The sequence below is a fragment of the Triticum aestivum genome, chromosome 6D (assembly GCF_018294505.1).
Source record: "Triticum aestivum cultivar Chinese Spring chromosome 6D, IWGSC CS RefSeq v2.1, whole genome shotgun sequence".
NCBI classification, from domain to species: Eukaryota; Viridiplantae; Streptophyta; class Magnoliopsida; order Poales; family Poaceae; genus Triticum; species Triticum aestivum.
The window spans coordinates 329271610-329291088 of NC_057811.1; positions in this window are offsets into that span (position 1 = coordinate 329271610).

Sequence of the window (19479 nt, forward strand, 5' to 3'; positions counted from 1 at the left end):
TCCTCGTCACCATGCACCGCCTTCTAGAGCCCTACAGCGGAGCCGAGAACCCCCACCCCCTCCGCCTATAAATAGCGACCCCCTGGCCTCTCCGAGCTCATCAATCCACTCTGTCATTCACTCGCAAGCAGTAGAGAAGCCACAGCCCGGCCGGGCAGGCCTCTGGCCGCCGTCCACAGCCGGAGCTCACCAGCGATCCCCTCTGCTGCTCCCCAACCCCATTTTCCTTTATGGGAAGGCCTTTATTCGGTCCGTTGCCATGCCTCTGGTCGGCACCTCCAACGAGGGAAGGTTATCGGCGTGCGGTACCCTGGCCCGGTAAGCAAACACAACCTTGTGTGCCCATTGTTGTTATGGTACCTTGTCCCTGTTTGGGACCGTTTATTGTTTTGCCACGACGGTGGCCGTTGGATATCTTTGGTAGACGTCGGGGCCACCCATGACTTAGTCCAGAGGGGAGTTGATCGGAGTGGCCGGGAGAGTGTCATGGCAATGGGAGGGTTCTGTCAGAATGTCGTTGGTCCACCCGAATGGGAGTGCGAGGCCATGGGTTCCGTGATGTGGGTACAGTGTGGTAACATCTGCAGAGTGTTTATTAAATCTATTGGTAGCCGCGTCCTCGGTTACGGACATAGCTCGTGAGTAAGTCACACCATGGATCAACATGATTAAGTAATCCTGCACACTAAATTTATATGCTTCGCACTAGTTAAGTGATGAGATTTGTGAGACCATGAAGATGGTCGTTGTGGGAGCCAAAGTGTTGGTTTCGTTTGTGATCCGGCCATGATCACCATTTGGTTACGAGATAACCCGTTTGGTAAGAGAGTCCGAGGGACTCAGTGCACAAGTTTGATTTTGCTGCATCCGTAGTATATGTTATCGCATTGCATTAAGTTGATTAATTGTCATGATATTGGTTGCCATTATGCTTATGCTTGTTGTGAGCTTGCAAGTACTTCAATGTACTAACCTGGCGTGTTTTCGTGGAATTGTCACATCAGATGTCCTAGTGCGAGGACTTAGTCGTGAGGCAACGCATCTATGTGGTAGCTTGAGAGCGGTTGATCGGAATCGAGAGACGCAACGTAAGACAAGGGTTTAGATAGCTTCGGGCCCCGGGAAACATCATCCGGTAATAACCCTACATGTTGTTTGTGGCTAGGTCTCATTATCATCATGAGGGAGTCGCCGTAAACCAGCTCTCCTAGTTATGTCTAGCCTTAAGATTATTCCTCTCCCCTCTTGGGGTGCCCCGCCCATCCTTATATAAGTTAGAGGGGCAGGTTACATGTAGAGTCCAACTCGGATTAGGACATAAACTATTCTGACTTCTCTTCATGGGCTTCTTAACATCTTGGGCTATGACTGTCCGCTGGGTTATGACTGTCCGCCGGTTTATAATCTGGTTTAACTGTCTGCCGGTTTACCATCTGGTTTAACTGTCTGCCGGTTTACCATCTGGTTTAACTGTCTGCCGGTTTATCATCTGGTTTATCATCTGCCGGGTTACCATCTGACTTAATATCTGCCGGCTTATGATCTTACTTAACATTTGTCGGGTTATGATTTGACTTACCATCTGGCTTATCATCTACCGGGTTACCATCTGACATATCATCTGGCTTATCATCTGCCGGGTTACCATCTGACTTAACATCTGCCGGCTTATGATCTGACTTATCAAGTCCCGGCCGGGTCATACCGCGGGGTATATCCCCAACATTAGCCCCCAGTTTAATTTGGATTTATCCATGTTAAACTAATCCTGTAAACAAAACACAAGAACAAATTTAACAGGTCGTGCTCCGGGTTAAATATTCTTGTAAGCCGGCACCTGAACATCCTTAAGTCCTTGTCATTTCCTTCTTCTAAAAAATCCGAGTCAATAGGCCAGCTTCATAATCAATTTGCTGACATTGGTTTGTCATAGAGAAATATTGCAAAGAATAATTCATTTGACTTAGCTCCCAATGCTTAAAAAATATTGGTCTTTAAAATGCTCCTCTGATTCTTCAGCCGGCTTGAAGATGTAAAACTTGCCGGTTTAGCATTGCCAAAATTGCCGGTTTATAAATATTGATGGCACCGGGTCATAATTGTTATCATCAAGCTTAAAAATATACCTCTTATATGCATATCACTTGTAGCCCCCAAGTCTTAAAAAGGAAACGTAGTAACAGCTTAAGACTTGCTTCAGTATGAATGTCACAAGCTTAAAGAAATCCAGGTTATTCATCTCAATCACTAGTCATAAACTGAGTATTCCACATATGTAGCCCCCAAGTGTTGGGTTATCATGCTTGCAGCAACCTGGGACTTGTAATTGCCTTATGCTCATAAAAACTTCAACCAGTGTAGCCCCCAAGGGCCGGGTCATTATGCAATAATGAGCAGGGACTTATAGATATGATCATGTAGACTTGAACAGCAACGTGGTAGCCCCCAAGGGCCGGCTTAGTAAGATAATATTGAGCTGGGACTTTATATATACTACATTGAAAATAACATCATATGATGTAACCCCTATCATGGGGCTTGAACCCACGTCCACAAGGTTAAGAGCTTTGTGATTTACCAACTGAGCAATAAACCTTTCAATGTAATGGATTAAAGCTTGTGTACCTTAAATTTTTTGACAGAATCAATTGGTAGCCCCCAAGGGCCGGCTCATTATGATATGATGAATCGGGTCTTCAATAAGGCAAGTAAAAATGTCTTTGCATTAGCCCCCAAGTGCCATGGTGCATGCTGGCAGTGACATGGGACTTGCACATTTGATGTGATCTCAACTTGAATAATGTAGCCCCCAAGTGCCAGGTTGTAAGCCTGCAGCGACTCGAGACTATTCCTTCCATTGTAGAATAAATCATATCCATTGATAAAATAATAGTCATTGCGCTAAAGCGACTTTGAAAACCTCAATCATAATACTGGTTATTGATAACCATAATAAAAATCCAGCCATGTTGGCTATTAAAGATTTGAATAATATAACCCGGTTCCTGTGATATTTGATCACACTGTTGGTTTACCAAGCCAGTGTAGTAAGGGTGATAACCCAAAATTTGAGCACTGGTAATTATCATATATTGTCGGCTTGAGAACAAAGCCAGGCCGGGTTAATAAACACCGGATATTATCTTATCTCACACTGGCGACTTATAGTCGAAAGCCAGGACGGGTTAATAAACACCGAGTAGTTTCATGTATAAACCATAAGGTATCACAGACCTCATCGGCTTTTTAACCATGTATTACTATGTCACATGAGAAAAAACCTCATAAAATGTTCAAATCAAACAACGACAAAAAATCAAGGCTTTCATAGGCGGCCAGGCCTAAAACTCAAGTGCTTTCACGGGCCGCACAGCCACTGAGTTAAACCTTTATACAAATCTTATAAGCCGGACCTCACACGACCAATCATCGTTTTAACTTTGACAAGTTCAGGGTCTGTATAAGATTGACTTGTCAAAAGTACGGCGGGTCATTCCAGGATTACATGGGCGGAGTGGCAGACTTTAAAAGGCAGGATAACCCGGGGTTTTAGGTGAATACACCTAGCTTCCAAGCCTGGCTTTTAAGCCTATTACAAGGGTCATAAAAACTCTTTGTCCTTTAGAACAAAGAGCCCCCAAGCAATATTTTTGAGCTGTGCTTAATGGGCACCTATGTTTGAGTTGTGCTTTTGCAATAGACTCTCTTTGGTCCCTTTAACCTGGGTAGCAAGCCCCCAAGTGTTTTTGTAAGAATGGCGTATAGGCCTGATCAAAGGGTAACCATAGCTTCGCTCAATGAGCAGGAAGCCCCCCAAATGACCATAATAAGATAAGCCCATAAGGCAGGATACCCATGTTTGAATCGCGCATCATGGCAGCAAGTTCTCTTTGGCAACCTTTAACTTTTCTGAGACCTCGAACTTGCGAGAGATGAATTTCTTTTTCAACCGGAGTTTTAAACCGGATATTGAGAGCTTCAAAGCTTTGCGGGAGACAGATTTCCCTTGAACCGGACTTTAAACCGGAATCTTCATTTTAAACCGAAAACTTTCTGACGGCCTTTAAAATTTCGTCAATATAACAGTAGTCTTCGGGGTTGGATTATCTTTCCTCCAATGACCTGGGCTTCTTGAATTCATTGAGACTGGCCAATTCCGCTGAGTCATGTCATTGTAGCCCCCGAGTCTTAAGACGACTCGAGGAGTTGTCTTGAGATTCTCCATATTTGACCGTGATATAAACCGGTATGAGTCATTCAACAGCTGCGTGATATGATGGTCACCTTTGCAGTAGACAATTTGTCCTGCACATGAAAAAATATAAATCAAAGTAATTTTTCTTGGATAAAAAACAATATGTGCTAATAAAATAGACTTTAGATGGATATCACCTAATTTATTTTTCGGACGAAGTGATTGCATAGCAATTTTACCAAATGATGGCCTTCACGTGCAAACAGATAACCACACATCCAATTTTTTAAATGGGTCGTGTCCCTCATTCTCGCAGACTCGAGTCTCGGATGAATTTATTCTGCCATCTTAACATGGACCGTGAATCACTTTTGCCCTTTGTTATTGAGGGCGTGCTCCCTTGTTATATTGGCATGATCTGATATCTTGACGTGGCAACACATGCAGTTTTGCTGGTCGCGCTTTCAGGCAGCGGCGTTGGAACTGACATATTTCACCTGGCACTGTCTCTTTGTGTCAACCACTAGGAGGAGTACTTGTGTCTCCTGCTTAATCAACCAAAGAAGTCCTAGTCTTAACTCTCCATCCTTCTTTAATATTGCATGCTCATCTTTTGTTTGATTGCACCAGGTCATCAGGAGGAATCTTCTCCTCCAGTCTTTGTCAACTTGGCCTTTGCATAAACAGTAATCAACTAGTGCTACTCCGTAACTGAATTTGCCTCGCTCAATTAATTCCAGATGAATACTCCATGACTGTCATCTGTTGGTTTGCATATTTGACATGTAGTGGTGGAATTTCTTCGAAACTTGATGTGAGCAGTAGAAGTATGCACAGTAGTAAGCAGCAGCAACTCTACTGACCCCTTATGTGACGACGTGGAGATCAACAGTACAAGCAGACGCCTTGGCGACTTAAGCTTTCACTTGCAACCCCAAGACCTGATTTTTGGTGACTTGCAATGCCGCATAGAAACCGGTGGCTCAGCGTGGGCAATGCTCAAAGCAGGGGCGACGCCTAGCGGAGGTAGCGGCGGGAGGTGCTCGTCGACACGAGTCGGAAGCGGCGGCTCAAGGCAGGAGTGGCGACTTGGCACAGCAACGACACACGGCAGAAGTGTTCGGTGGCAGATAAGCACTTTTGGAGGGGCGGTTCACAGCAGAGTTTGACCGGCTCGGCGGAACTGTGAGGGCGGAAGGTGCACACAGCAGGTCGTAGCAGAGCGAGGCCACGGCAGACGGGGTGGGTTGAGGCGCGGTGGGTTGGATTGAGGCCATTGGAGGCTCACGGTTAATCAACTGACGGCTCACAAGACCCGACGGCCGCGGCTCAACGTGGTGGCGGCGACTCATGGTAACGGGGCTGGTTCAAACCGGCGGCAGACACCAGCGGATTGTGGCCACTTGGACGGGGCAGTGGTGATGGCGGTTTAGAGGCAAGGGTTATGCCAGATGGCTCCTCGGGTCAACGTGCAACAACGGCGGCACCCCCGGGTCGACGATGGTGGCAGGCCACTTGGCGCGGGGTCGACGGAGGCAAAGGTGACCCAGCGCAGTGGCGGCGATGGCAGGGCCTAGGCCGGCTTACGACGAAGGTGAGACCGCCCATGGCGAAGGCGACTTGAGGGTGCAGTCGCGGCAGAGACTGGCGTCTTATGGCGCAGCAAAGGAGGAGCGGTAGGCCGGCTCAGGAGCGGCGATTCATTAGTAGCACCCACCGGCTCGAGAGCTCCGGATCATGACAGAGGCGAAGTAGCAGTGACTCAACAAGGGCACCGGCGGGTTACTGTCATCAGTATCTGATACGATGGCGGCAGGGCGAGTCGAGTCCCATGGTAAGGCGGGTCACCGCATCAGCAGCGTCTTGCGCGATTTGCATCTTGCGACAGATGCCGGGTTGGCCCGGTGCATCGACGGTGGCGATTTGAGGCAGTCGGGGGTCACGGCGGCCTTTCGGCTTGGAGGTGGCAACTCGGTGGCTATTAATGACGACAGGGCCGACTCAACAGGGGCGCCGGCGCATCGACGGCTCTGTAGCAGAAACAGGCGGGTCATGGCACTCGGTGGCGACTTATCATCTCAAGGGCGGACGACCAACTCATCATAGCGACAGAGCAAAACATCTTGAAGCGAGCGGCAATTTGGCCGGCCAACGGTGACTTGGCCCGGGCGGTGACTCAGGCTGCAGCAAAGCGGCGGGCGGCAACTTGATGAAACAGGGATAGCCTGACGCCCATGGAGCTTGAGGCGGCCATGGTGTTAGTCAGCAGCGGAGACGGCTTGGAGGGCCCTGGCAAGTCTGCGGCGGAGGGGCGGACCGGCGATGCTCCGGTGGCGGGCGGAGCGGAGAAGCCGTGGGAGCGAGCTACGGAAGGGTCGACGACGGCACATCAGAGGCGACGCCGGCCTAGGGAGGCAGCGCGGAAGCCGGGTCAACACTGTATCCAGTTCCGGCTTGTGCTTGTCTCCACTTCTTTTTTCTCTTTTTTTATGTGACGTGTGCCTCAATTGATGTCGTGCTAGGGACAGCAATCGCCACTGCCAATTTTTCTTCTTCCACTTTTCCTTCTTTTTTGTTGTTCACATGAAGACCCTGCCACTTGATAGCTCTTGCTTTCCATATTTCTTGGAATAAGTCTCTTCAATCTGTGTGTGAGTCAAACTAGTAGTGCTAGCCGCTCCCTTAGTGAAAGTACTTGGAGTTGATCTGCCCTCCACGCCCAAAGTAGCCGCAGGAGCTACAATTCGATCTCGCCGAGTTGTATTGGCAACTCCTGGCTACAAACAGATTGTAACCCTAAATTTCTTCTTGGATCTCGGACGGGTATCAAATCTGATTGCATGTCTTCAAAGTCATGTAAATTCTCTCGCAACGATTCTTCTTCATCCGAAAAATTACGAGCTTCTTGATCCCTGAAAGAGATCCGTCCAAGAACTCAACACCACCGTGTGCAGCCCCATGATGGGCGCCAACTATCGTGGAATTGTCACGTCAGATGTCCTAGTGTGAGGACTTAGTCGTGAGGCCAACACATCTATGTGGTAGCTTGAGAGGGGTTGATCGGAATCGAGAGATGCAACGTAAGACAAGGGTTTAGACAGCTTCGGGCCCCGGGAAACATCATCCGGTAATAACCCTACATGTTGTTTGTGGCTAGGTCTCATTATCATCACGAGGGAGTCGCTGTAAACCGGCTCTCCTAGTTATGTCTAGCCTTAAGATTATTCCTCTCCCCTCTTGGGGTGCCCCGCCCCTCCTTATATAAGTTAGAGGGGCGGATTACATGTAGAGTCCAACTCAGATGAAGACTTAAACTATTCTAACTTCTCTTCATGGGCTTCTTAACATCTTGGTCTTCTTAACGTCTTAGGCTTATTAACCCCAAGTGTCTCTGTCTGCTGGGTTATGACTGTCCGCCGGTTTATAATCTGGTTTAACTGTCTGCCGGTTTACCATCTGGTTTAACTGTCTGCTGGTTTACCATCTGGTTTAACTGTCTGCCGGTTTATCATCTGCCAGGTTACCATCTGAATTAACATCTGCCGGCTTATGATCTGACTTAACATCTGCCGGCTTATGATCTGACTTATCATCAGGCTTATCATCTGCCGGGTTACCATCTGACTTATCATCTGGCTTATCATCTGTCGGGTTACCATCTGACTTAACATCTGCCGGCTTATGATCTGACTTATCAAGTCCCGGCCGGGTCATATCTCCGGGCGGGTCATACCGCGGGGTATATCCCCGACACGTGTCATGCCAGATTTTAGGAAAGTCTTACCGGATCGGAGTGCTTCCCGTGTCTAGATCGTGTCCACATCGGTGTCGTTGTGCTATGGAGTTCCACTTCGTCGTCGTTCCGCTGTCGAGTAGTTACCGTGATCGAGGCCTGTTCATGTTCACTAAATAATGTACATATTGTTCAGCCGCACCGTGTGTGCCGCTTGGCCTTGCTACTTGATGTAATATCGAACCTATGTTTCCGATAGCATCAGTGAAGCGGTTGTTTTCTGCACCAAGTTGTTGTGTGTTGCCAGAAGACTTGATCTCTGGGCTGGCAATGCAAGGTAAACCGGTTGCTCTGAGCCGGGGTGCCACAACACTTGGTATCAGAGCCGCGCTAAATGTAGGACACGCTAGACCGTCGACGTGCTAGTTGAACGGTAGCTAGTTTAGTTTTGAGTGCCGATAGTAATAGCAATTGATTGCTGCATTGCATGCATTTTATTTATTGTTATTGCTAATTGTCTAATGATTGTGAGTGTAGATGGCTCCGGTTCCGTACCTATACCAGTCCGAGCCAGCACCATACGCCTCGCCACATCTGCTTCAGAACGTGTGGCGTCGACTCTACCCAGAGGGTGCTGATCCAGTGTACCAGGTGTATTGGTAGCATCTGGCCGGCTCACTGTATGATTATTACGCGAAGATCACTTTACACCACAGTTCCCCTTCCGGCGCCTACACTCGTTCCTCTAAGGGTGGTTTTGCTTCCACGCCATCTCAGGCCATCCAGTTTGCTACACTCGAGGCTCTTGTAGACCTGCGCTACAACGAGGTTCGCATGCAGGCTCATCCAGGTTTCTACTTCTACCCGTCTCTGCACAAGAATGGGCGTATTCGCTTCCCTTTCATTGATCCGGCGTGCGATCGTCCTTCTAGCCACCTTTCTCGCTATATCACCGCCAGTTATCTCGAGTTGGCCCGAGAGCTACCTCGAGCCCGTATAGCTCTTGCCGCCACTCGGAATAGGAACCCTCCACCTACTGTCGGATTTACCCCGTTCGTTCCTCCAGCCTCTGTTTCCCCTGCTACCCCAGTGACCACTCAGAGTACCACGACCTCTTTGGCAGTGACTCCTCGTAGTGCCCCTGCTGCGTGGGCTTCCCTTGTCGCTACTCCTATAGGCCCTATGCTCCAGACTCACCCCGCACCTGCCCCTGAGGGAGAGTCCTCAAGGCAGCGCCGTCGTGTCACTTTTAACCTGGAGGTTTCCACTATCAGTTCAGGATCTGAGTCCGGCTCAGGAGCGCACCCAGCAGAGCACTAGATCGTCAGGGTATCCGCAGTTGTCATGATGTTGACGTACGGATGTAGCCGTGCGTGTCATGATGTTTTGTTTCATGTTTGAGAGTAGTCGAACCCATCATGATGTTTACCTTGCATGTATGAGTCTATGTATAATTATGTTGGAACTTTTATTATTCACCTTCGTTTTCGCTGTTTTCTTTCGGGTTTGTCGCTTGCTTCTCTTCCCATTTTTGGATGTTGCTCATCCCGGTTGCTTTATATTGGAAAAAACAAACAGTAGGATGATGCGGGGAGGCAGCAGCAGTCACGCTTGTAAGGATGTCCCTGTTCGTCGCTCGGCAAGACAGGCAGGGCATTCGCCCGAGCCGTATCCTCCACCACCGCCTCCACCATCACATCCGCCATCCACTAAACAAATCATGCGCATGTTCGAAGAAAGAAGAAACATCGATCTGATTGAGCTGTTGAAAAGTGTGCAAGCTATGGTTGGACAGAATGGGAATCAGAATGGTCATCACTCCAAGCTGTCATATTTTCAGAGGATTAAGCCTCCCAGTTTCAGTCAAGTTATCGATCCTTTGGAGGCCGATGATTGGTTGCAGACTATTGAGAAAAAGTTGGAGATTGCTCGCACTGAAGAAGCTGACAAGGTTCCGTTTGCTACACACTATCTTGAGGGAGCAGCCGCAATATGGTGGGACAATGATAAAGCTATGTGGCCCGCGGACGAAGAAATTACTAGGAATAAATTCAAGGACCATTTCCGCAATTACCATATTCCCGCCGGTATTATGAATGTCAAGTAGTGCGAATTCCTCGCTCTCACCCAAGGAAGCCTGTCAGTAAGTGAGTACCAACATAAGTTCAACCATTTGGCCCATTATTCTCTCTATGATGTGGCCACGGAAGAAAGGAAGATCGACAGATTTCTTAGAGGACTGAATCAACACCTCAAATGCACTCTTAGTATGCTCGACTTTCCGGATTTCTAGATTGTGGTAAACAAAGCCCTCATCGCAGAAAGAGAACACAAGCTCATGCACGACAACAGGCCCGCTAATAATGATCACAAGCGCAAATTCGAGCCTAAGAAGGATGGACAACCAGTGCAGAAGGCTCATACCTGGCAGCAGACTCAGGTTGAGTACAAGCCCAATTGGCAGCAGAACGTGAACAAGACCGCTACTCAAGTCAAGAATGTCGTGACCAGCCCGGTACGCGAAGAATGCCAACGCAACAATTCGTGTTTTAATTGTGGGCAAACTGGACATTATGCCAGACAGTGCCCCAAGAACGGCAAGTCAAATGCTCCATTCAGGCCGCAATTCAACCACATGGGGCCATATCCTGGCCAGAAGACCATCCAAGGGCAAGTTCACCACCTCTCCACCGACGAAGCCCAAGAGGACCCGGAAGTCGTCGTTGGTACGTTTCCTGTTAATAGCATACCTGCAATAATTTTATTTGACTCTGGGGCTTGCCACTCTTTTGTTTTGTGGAGTTTTGTTGCCCAAAACAAGTTTCCTTGCTCGATTTTGGGAAAGAGTGTGATGGTACAATCCCCGGGATCCATGCTCAGAAGCAATCTAGTCTACTGCAACTTAGAGATTGGTATCAAGGGGGTCATCTTCCCAGCTTCCTTGATCGTTATTGAGTCTGCCAAGTTGGATATTATTTTGGGAATGAACTGGTTGACCCAGCATCAAGTATGTGTCGGTGGGAAACGACACCTATGGGATCACAAGAATCCCTACTACGGTTCCCAAGGCGCAGGATTGTGAGAAGAGCAGGATTAGCAGTCAACACAAGGATCGTTTACCCAGGTTCGGGCCGCGAGGATGCGTAATACCCTAGTCCTGCTTTGGTGTGTATTTGAGAGACTTCTTGAGCTCTTGAACTAGCTATGGTGGCTGCGTAGTTCAAAAGAGCTGAATCCCTCTCCCGTATGCCAAGGGCCTCCTTTTATAGTCGAAAGGGGCTGCCACAGTGGCACACAGGAGGTGGAAAGGCCTACGGTGCTGCGAGCTTATCGCTCGTGTTACAGGACAAGACACATTTAATGCATAGCTTAGGTGTCCCATAGCTTTATTGGGGGCGGGAACAAGGCCCGTCCCGTCCGTTGCCGCCTCGCCTTGCTTCGACACGCGCCCAGGCCAGCGGTGCATGCGGCGCCATCCAGGCAGGCAAGCAGTTGAGGTGGCGCGGTGGTAGGGTCTTCACGAAGATATTCATGCCACCACGCAGGTGCTTGCTGAGTTGGCGTAGAGGCCGCCCATCGCCACGCAGGTGCCTGCCCAACTGGTTGAGCTAGCAGCTGCTTGGGGACGGTGGTGGAGTCTTGGTCGACGCGGGCCTAGTTGTGGCCCCGCTGACGCCCTCGACAAGGGCCTTGCCGGGGGCCCGGCAAGGGTCTCGCTGTGGCGTTGCAGTCGTCCCCGGGAAGGCGCTTGCCGGGGGTCTTGTGGATCTCCTCGGCAAGGATCCCGCCGAGGGTCGCCGTCTTCTGGTTCTCATCTGATCTCATATCTCTATGGTCTTGACAAAGATTTGCATGCTACCACGGAGGTGCCTCCCGAGCCCTAGTTCCAATGTGGTTGGTTGAGTTGGAACCCGTGGGCTCAAGGGTGGCTCGCTCTGTTAGCATCGGGCAAGTTGCCCCGGCAAGGCTCTTGCTGGGGCCGCGGAGGCTGCCCCGGCAAGGGCCTTGCCGGGGGAGTCCACCTCGCCCTCTCGCTCTTCTTGGCGTTGCCTTGGCCATCTTGTGCTCCGGCTTCTCTCCGGCTCCCCTCCTCTGCCCTGCTTAGTGTGGCTGTGGCGCGCGGCTCCGACTGCCCGTGCACAAGTAAAGGGGTACAAAGGTGTGCCCCTACTTTTGTACACCGACAGGAGCCCCCGGGCCTGGGCCACACATAAGCGCGACACGTTGTTGGGCCAGGCCCAGAACGGTGCGCGGGCAGGCGGGCCGGATTTTCACCGCAGTAACTCTTCGTCCGCTGCGCTTCCCCACGACCTGCGTTGAACGCGCATCGTGGAGGACTGTGCGTGACGTGAGGGGCATGCGTGGGGCGGTTCTCGCACGCATGCGTCACATCGCGGTAAAGAGGCGGCTCGCGCCTTCCTCATAAAAAGAGGGAGGCGTGGAGGCGCGGTTAATTTACTGGATGGACTTGGGTCGCAGTCTTCAAGGCGCCCATGCCCCCCTGATCACGGGGCGGGGAATGGTCGCTTCATCCGTCTTTTCGACCCTGCTCGCTCGCCACGCATCCTTCATGCAAGTGGCGGGCGTTGGAGGCGGGAAACCGGGTCATCGCTGATTGGGGCAGCGGGTCGGTCCTGATTCCCTGCGCCTCCGACGGCTGGATTGGCTGAGTGGGGTGGCCGAGCCTCGACCCCGCCCCTTTATAAGGAGGGGGGCGTCGTCCCACATTCCTTCAGCATCCATCCTCCTTCACCTCCGCTTCTTTCTACCACCTTCCATGGCGAGAGGAGGCGCTGGGCCTTCGACGGTGGCGGCGAGGGTTGCTGCTCGTCAGCGCGTCCCTCCTTCCCACGAACCCGTGGCGGCGGAGCCAGCCATGAGAGGAAGTGGGAGGGGGCGTGGCCGAGGTCGCCGCGGCGGTCGGGGGAGAGGGCGACGAGGTGGCGCGGCGGCCGTGCCTCCCGCGATGGAGGGTCACGTCGGGGACCAGCCCCGCGAGTTCTTCATCAGGCTGCGCGGGCCACCGCGTCGTCGTCTCCGTCTCCCCACCCCCTTCGCTGAGGAGATGGAGCTCGATCCTCCCGAGACCCTCAGATTGCAGATGAGGGGCTGCGGGACCGGCGGTACGTGGGTCGACGTTGACTTCCCCGCTCTACATGTTATGTATCTCCGTCGTGGATGGAAGACATTCGCTCGCATCCATAGCCTGACGGTGGGGCTCGTCCTCTGCTTCAAGTTAATGGAGGGCGGCCTGCTCTCCGTCAAGGTCTTCGGAGATCTTGGGACTCGCCTGAAGTGTTGTGTGGAGAGCTCCTCCGACGATCAAGATTCCTCCTCGAGCGGGAGTGACGAGGAGGACAGCGACAACGACGACGAGGGAGTCGGGCGGCAGGATGCCGACCCCGACTTTGACTCATCGCGTCGCCCCTCCCTCGGCCTCGCGCCCTGCCGAGGGCCTTCCTCGTCAAGCTCTCCATCGGCGCGTTCCCCATCGCCTCCTTGAGCGGCTGGCGTAGGAGGGCCGGAGAAGGCGAAGAAGGCGGGCGGCGGCCGTCAACTCGAAGTACGCGGGCACCGACGCCTTCGTCGCGTATTGTCGGGCCGTTGCCTCATCTTCCAGCCCCTCCGCCGGCACCGGGATGCTCTCTTGGCGCCTTCTGCTTCTCGCACCTCGCCTAGGCGCTCCTTTCGCCCTCCTGCTGTCTTGTTTCACCTCCTGAGGAGAGGGACAACAAAGGGATTACGGGCACCTTATCTCTTTTTAGTTTGTAAGCCCGCGGGCACTTGTTAATTTGTAGACTTGTAATCCCCTTGCTCATGTTTTTTATTCCATACGAACTGTACCTGTATGGGACGTTTTTAATGAAAAAGGGTGTTTGCCGGGTTCTTTGTGCGTGAGCGAGGCCCATGCCAAGGACGAATCCTTGTTATTTCTAAGGTAAACATTGTCGCCCGGCAACATGCCTTGCCGTCCCCCCGCTTTGGTCGACCATTCTAACGCTCTTGGCGGAGGCAGGGGCGAAGCAGGGTTAGGCCCTTGTTCATTTCTCTTGCCACCACGACTACGATCAAGTTTCGACCCAGGGGATAGCTCTTGGGTACGGGAAAAAGGGAGCACGGTGGTTTTAAGAATATAAACGAGGTTTCATATGTCCCAGTTCTATACGGAAGTGCATAACAGGGGATAAAAGACTTATCTGAATCCACAGCCCCCGGCAACCTTGGCTTGCCGTGGTTGGATCCTTGTTTCTTCAGCCCCCGACGATCCTGGCTTGCCGGGGCCGGAGCGCCGGTCCATCCTCTTTCTCCCAAGCGGCTCAGGAGATATGTCCACATGTCCTGCGAACCAAAGAGGACAGAAAGATGCACACTCGACCTCTAGGCTAGGGGTTAGTCGCCGCTAAGCACTATCAACCGTAACCGAGGAGGAGACTTAACCTAGCATGCATGTTATAACTTAGGGTGCCAGTGCTTCATTTATTTATGCTCAGGGTCTGCGCCTGGCTTTGTATAGAGGGTTGCATGCCTTGCTGGCAAATCTTGTATAAAAGGTGGCTTGCCGGGGGGCCCGACAAGCCGCGCCTTATGGGTAAAACTTGCGAAGATGCTCGATGTTCCAGGAGTTGCTCACTAGGACAACATCTTCGGACTCCAGGCAGACTACGCCGGGCCTGGAGACTCGTATTAGCCGATAAGGGCCTTCCCACTTCGGCGTCAACTTGTTGGTATTCTTGGCCGACTGAACGCGCCGAAGAACAAGGTCACCTTCCTCAAAGCTTCGGGCATGAACCTTGCGGCTATGGTAGTGGCGCAAGGCTTGCTGGTAGCATGCTGCTCTCACAGCTGCCCGAAGACGACCTTCCTCAAGGAGCGTTGCGTCATCTTGCCGCAATTGCTCTTGCTCAAGCTCGTTGTAAGCGAGCACTCGAGGTGACCCGTATGTGAGTTCTGTGGGGAGAACTGCTTCTGCCCCGTATACCAGGGTAAAGGGTGTCTGGTCGGTGGCCCGATTTGGCGTCATCCTGATTAACCAAAGAACCGCCGACAACTCATCGATCCAATGCCTTCCGCTCTTGTGCAGCCTGTCAAAAGTCTTTGTGCTCAGGCCTCGCAACACTTCAGCATTTGCCCTCTCCGCTTGGCCGTTGCTCCGTGGGTGTGCCACGGAGCAAAAACAGACCTTGTTGCTGAGATCTTGGATGTATTGCATGAAGGTGTGGCTTGTGAACTGCATGCCGTTGTCAGTGATGACTCTGTTTGGCACACCAAAACAGCAGACTAGTCCCTTGAAGAACTTGACGGCTGACTGTGCTGTCACCTTCCTCACTACTTCCACCTCTGTCCACTTTGTGAACTTGTCGATTGCAACGTACAAGTATTCAAAGCCCCCGACAGCACGGGGGAAGGGGCCCAGTATGTCGAGCCCCCAGACTGAAACTGGCCAGGAGAGAGGGATTGTTTGAAGGGCTTGAGCTGGTTGATGAAGCTTCTTTGAATGGAACTGACACGCTTCACACTTGGTTACTAGTGCCGTTGCATCCTGGAGGGCAGTGGGCCAGAAGAAACCCTGCCGGAATGCCTTGCCGGCAAGGGCTCTCGACCCTATGTGGGAGCCACATATGCCTCCGTGTATCTCCGCCAACAGCTCCAGTCCTTCCTCCCGGGGAATACACTTCAATTTCACACCGTTCGGTCTCTTTCTGTACAGGACGTCATCAACGAACTGATACATAGCAGACCGACGGGCTACTTTCTCCGCTTCTTCATGCTCCTCAGGAAGCTCCCCTGTTTGGAGGAATCAGACGGTATGCTGTGCCCATGCCGGAGCCCGGGGCTCGACGGCAAGGACCAAAGGCATTTCTTCTGCCATGGGAGCGGCCGTCTCTACGACCAAGGCTTGATGGCCTGCTGGAGTCGGTCGCTCCTTGGCAGGCTCAGGGCCCACGGCAACACTCTTGCCGGCGGCCCCTGGGGGCTCGGCGGGAAAGTCCTTGCCGGGGCCTGATTTCCTCCGCTTGTTCTGCTCCGTTGATGGTTCGACGGATGGTTGAGTCAACCGAAGCAAAAAGGTACCTGGTTCCACAGGTAGCTTGAATGCGGCGCGCTTTGACAGGTAGTCAGTGATGTCGTTCTCCGCTCGAGGAACTTGCTCCGTTTGTATACCGTCAAAGCGCTCTTCCAGCTTCCTCACCTCATCTACGTAGGCCTCCATCAACGGGCTCTGATAATCCTTGTTGACTTGTCTGACGACAAGCTGTGAATCACCCCGGACGATGAGCTTTTTTACTCCGAGGTCTGCCGCGATCCTGAGACCGGCAAGCAATCCCTCGTATTCAGCAGTGTTGTTGGTGGACATCTCCCTGGGAAAGTGCATCTGGATTACATACTTGAGGTGCTCTCCGGTGGGTGCGACGAGCAGCACACCAGCACCGGCGCCTTGCAGCGAGAAAGCTCCGTCAAAGTACATAATCCAGTCGCGAGCTGTTTCCTTTCCAGGGAGAGTGGTCTCCTGGATCTCTTCGTCAGGCGTTGAGGTCCATTTTGCAATGAACTCCGCCAGGACTCTGCTCTAGATGGTTGAAGTACTTTCAAACTTCAACCCAAAACTTGACAATTCCAAGGCCCACTCCACAATCCTTCCGGTTGCGTCTGGGTTGTGCAGTATCCGTTGCAACGGGAGGCGGGTGACGACGGTGATCTCGTGGGCTTGGAAATAATGACGCAGCTTCCTCGAGGCCATAAGGAGGTTGAAGAGCAATTTCTGCACACTGGAGTACCTTGACCTAGCCCCCTGCAAGAGGGAGCTGACAAAGTAAACCGGGTGCTGCATCTTCTTCTTCTGCACCACCTCATTTGGCCGTGCGGGCCCCGCCCTGACGGCGTCAGTCTCTGCCGGGAGCCATGCCTTGCCGGCACCAGGCCCTGCCGGGGGAGTCTCTGACTTGCCGTCCGCCGGTCCCACCGTTGCCACTGCCTCCTCGTAAATCTCCCTCTGCGCCACTAGCGCGGCACTGACCACTTGGTTCGTCGCCGCCAGATACAGCAGCAACGGTTCTTGTGGTTTTGGCGCAACTAGTATCGGCAAAGAGGAAAGGTATCTCTTCAGGTCTTGCAACACCGCTTCGGCCTCTGGGGTCCACTCCATTGGGCCCGCCTTCTTCAGGATCTTGAAAAAATGAAGGGCGCGCTCGGCGGACTTGGAGATGAATCGAATCATGGCGGCAACGCAGCCAGTGAGCCAACGCACATCCTTGATCCGCTTGGGCGCCTCAATCTGCTCAATAGCCTTGATCTTGTCTGGGTTTGCCTTGATCCCACGCTACGATGCTACCTCTTGAGCACTGTGTTGGTTTTCCCTTGAAGACGAAAGGGTGATGCAGCAAAGTAGCGTAAGTATTTCCCTCAGTTTTTGAGAACCAAGGTATCAATCTAGTAGGAGGCCACGCACGAGTCCCTCGCACCTACACAAACAAATAAATCCTCGCAACCAACGCGATAAGGGGTTGTCAATCCCTACACGGTCACATACGAGAGTGAGATCTGATAGATATGATAAGATAATTTTTTTGGTTTTTTTATGATAAAGATGCAAAGTAAACAAAGTAAAATAAAAACGGCGCCAGAAATAGCTTGTTGTCGGGAGATTAATATGATGGAAAATAGACCCGGGGGCCATAGGTCTCACTAGCGGCTTCTCTCAAGAGCATAAGTATTTACGGTGGGTGAACAAATTACTATTGAGCAATTGACAGAATGGAGCATAGTTATGAGAATATCTAGGTATGATCATGTATATAGGAATCACGTCCGAGACAAGTAGACCGACTCTTGCCTGCATCTACTACTATTACTCCACACATCGACCGCTATCCAGCATGCATCTAGAGTATTAAGTTCATAAGAACAGAGTAACGCTTTAAGTAAGATGACATGATGTAGAGGGATAAACTCATTGCAAGAAAGATCAATCTAGTAGGCCAAACCAAACTGATAATTTGAAGAGACTTGCAAAGATAACCAATCATACATAAAATAATTCAGAAGATTCAAATATTGTTCATAGATAAACTTGATCATAAACCCACAATTCATCGGTCTCAACAAACACACCGCAAAAGAAGATTACATCGAATAGATCTCCATGAGAGAGGGGGAGAACATTGTATTGAGATCCAAAAAGAGAGAAGAAGCTATCTAGCTAATAACTATGGACCCGAAGGTCTGAGGTAAACTACTCACACATCATCGGAGCGGCTATGGTGTTGATGTAGAAGCCCTCCGTGATCGACGCCCCCTCCGGCGGAGCTCCGGAACAGGCCCCAAGATGGGATCTCACGGGTATAGAAGGTTGCGGCGGTGGAATTAGGTTTTTGGCTCCGTATCTGGTAGTTTGGGGGTACGTAGGTATATATAGGAGGAAGAAGTACGTCGGTGGAGCAACAGGGGGCCCACGAGGGTGGAGGGCGCGCCCAGGGGGTAGGCGCTCCCCCTACCTCGTGGCTTCCTGGTTGATGTCTTGACGTAGGGTCCAAGTCCTCTGGATCACGTTCGTTCCGAAAATCACGTTCCCGAAGGTTTCATTCCGTTTGGACTCCGTTTGATATTCTTTTTCCACGAAACTCTGAAATAGGCAAAAACAACAATTCTGGGCTGGGCCTCCGGTTAATAGGTTAGTCCCAAAAATAATATAAAAGTGTATAATAAAGCCCAATAATGTCCAAAACAGAATATAATATAGCATGGAACAATAAAAAATTATAGATACGTTGGAGACGTATCAAGCATCCCCAAGCTTAATTCCTGCTCGTCCTCGAGTAGGTAAATGATAAAAACAGAATTTTTGATGTGGAATGCTACTTGGCATAATTTCAATGTAATTCTTCTTAATTGTTGTATGAATATTCAGATCCGAAAGATTCAAGATAAAAGTTCAATATTGACATAAAAATAATAATACTTCAAGCATACTAACTAAGCAATTATGTCTTCTCAAAATAACATGGCCAAAGAAAGTTCATCCCTACAAAATCATATAGTTTAGTCATGCTCCATTTTCGTCACACAAGAATGCTCTCATCATGCACAACCCCGATGACAAGCCAAGCAATTGTTTCATACTTTAGTAATCTCAAACTTTTTCAACCTTCACGCAATACATGAGCGTGAGCTATGGATATAGCACTATGGGTGGAATAGAATATAATGATGGGGGTTATGTGGAGGAGACAAAAAAGGAGAAAGTCTCACATCAACAAGGCTAATCAATGAGCTATGGAGATGCCCATCGATTGATGTTAATGCAAGGAGTAGGGATTGCCATGCAACGGATGCACTAGAGCTATAAATATATGAAAGCTCAACAAAAGAAACTAAGTGGGTGTGCATCCAACTTGCTTGCTCACGAAGACCTAGGGCACTTGAGGAGGCCCATTGTTGGAATATACAAGCCAAGTTCTATAATGAAAAATTCCCAATAGTATATGAAAGTGATAAAACAAGAGACTCTCTATCATGAAGATCATGGTGCTACTTTGAAGCACAAGTGTGGTAA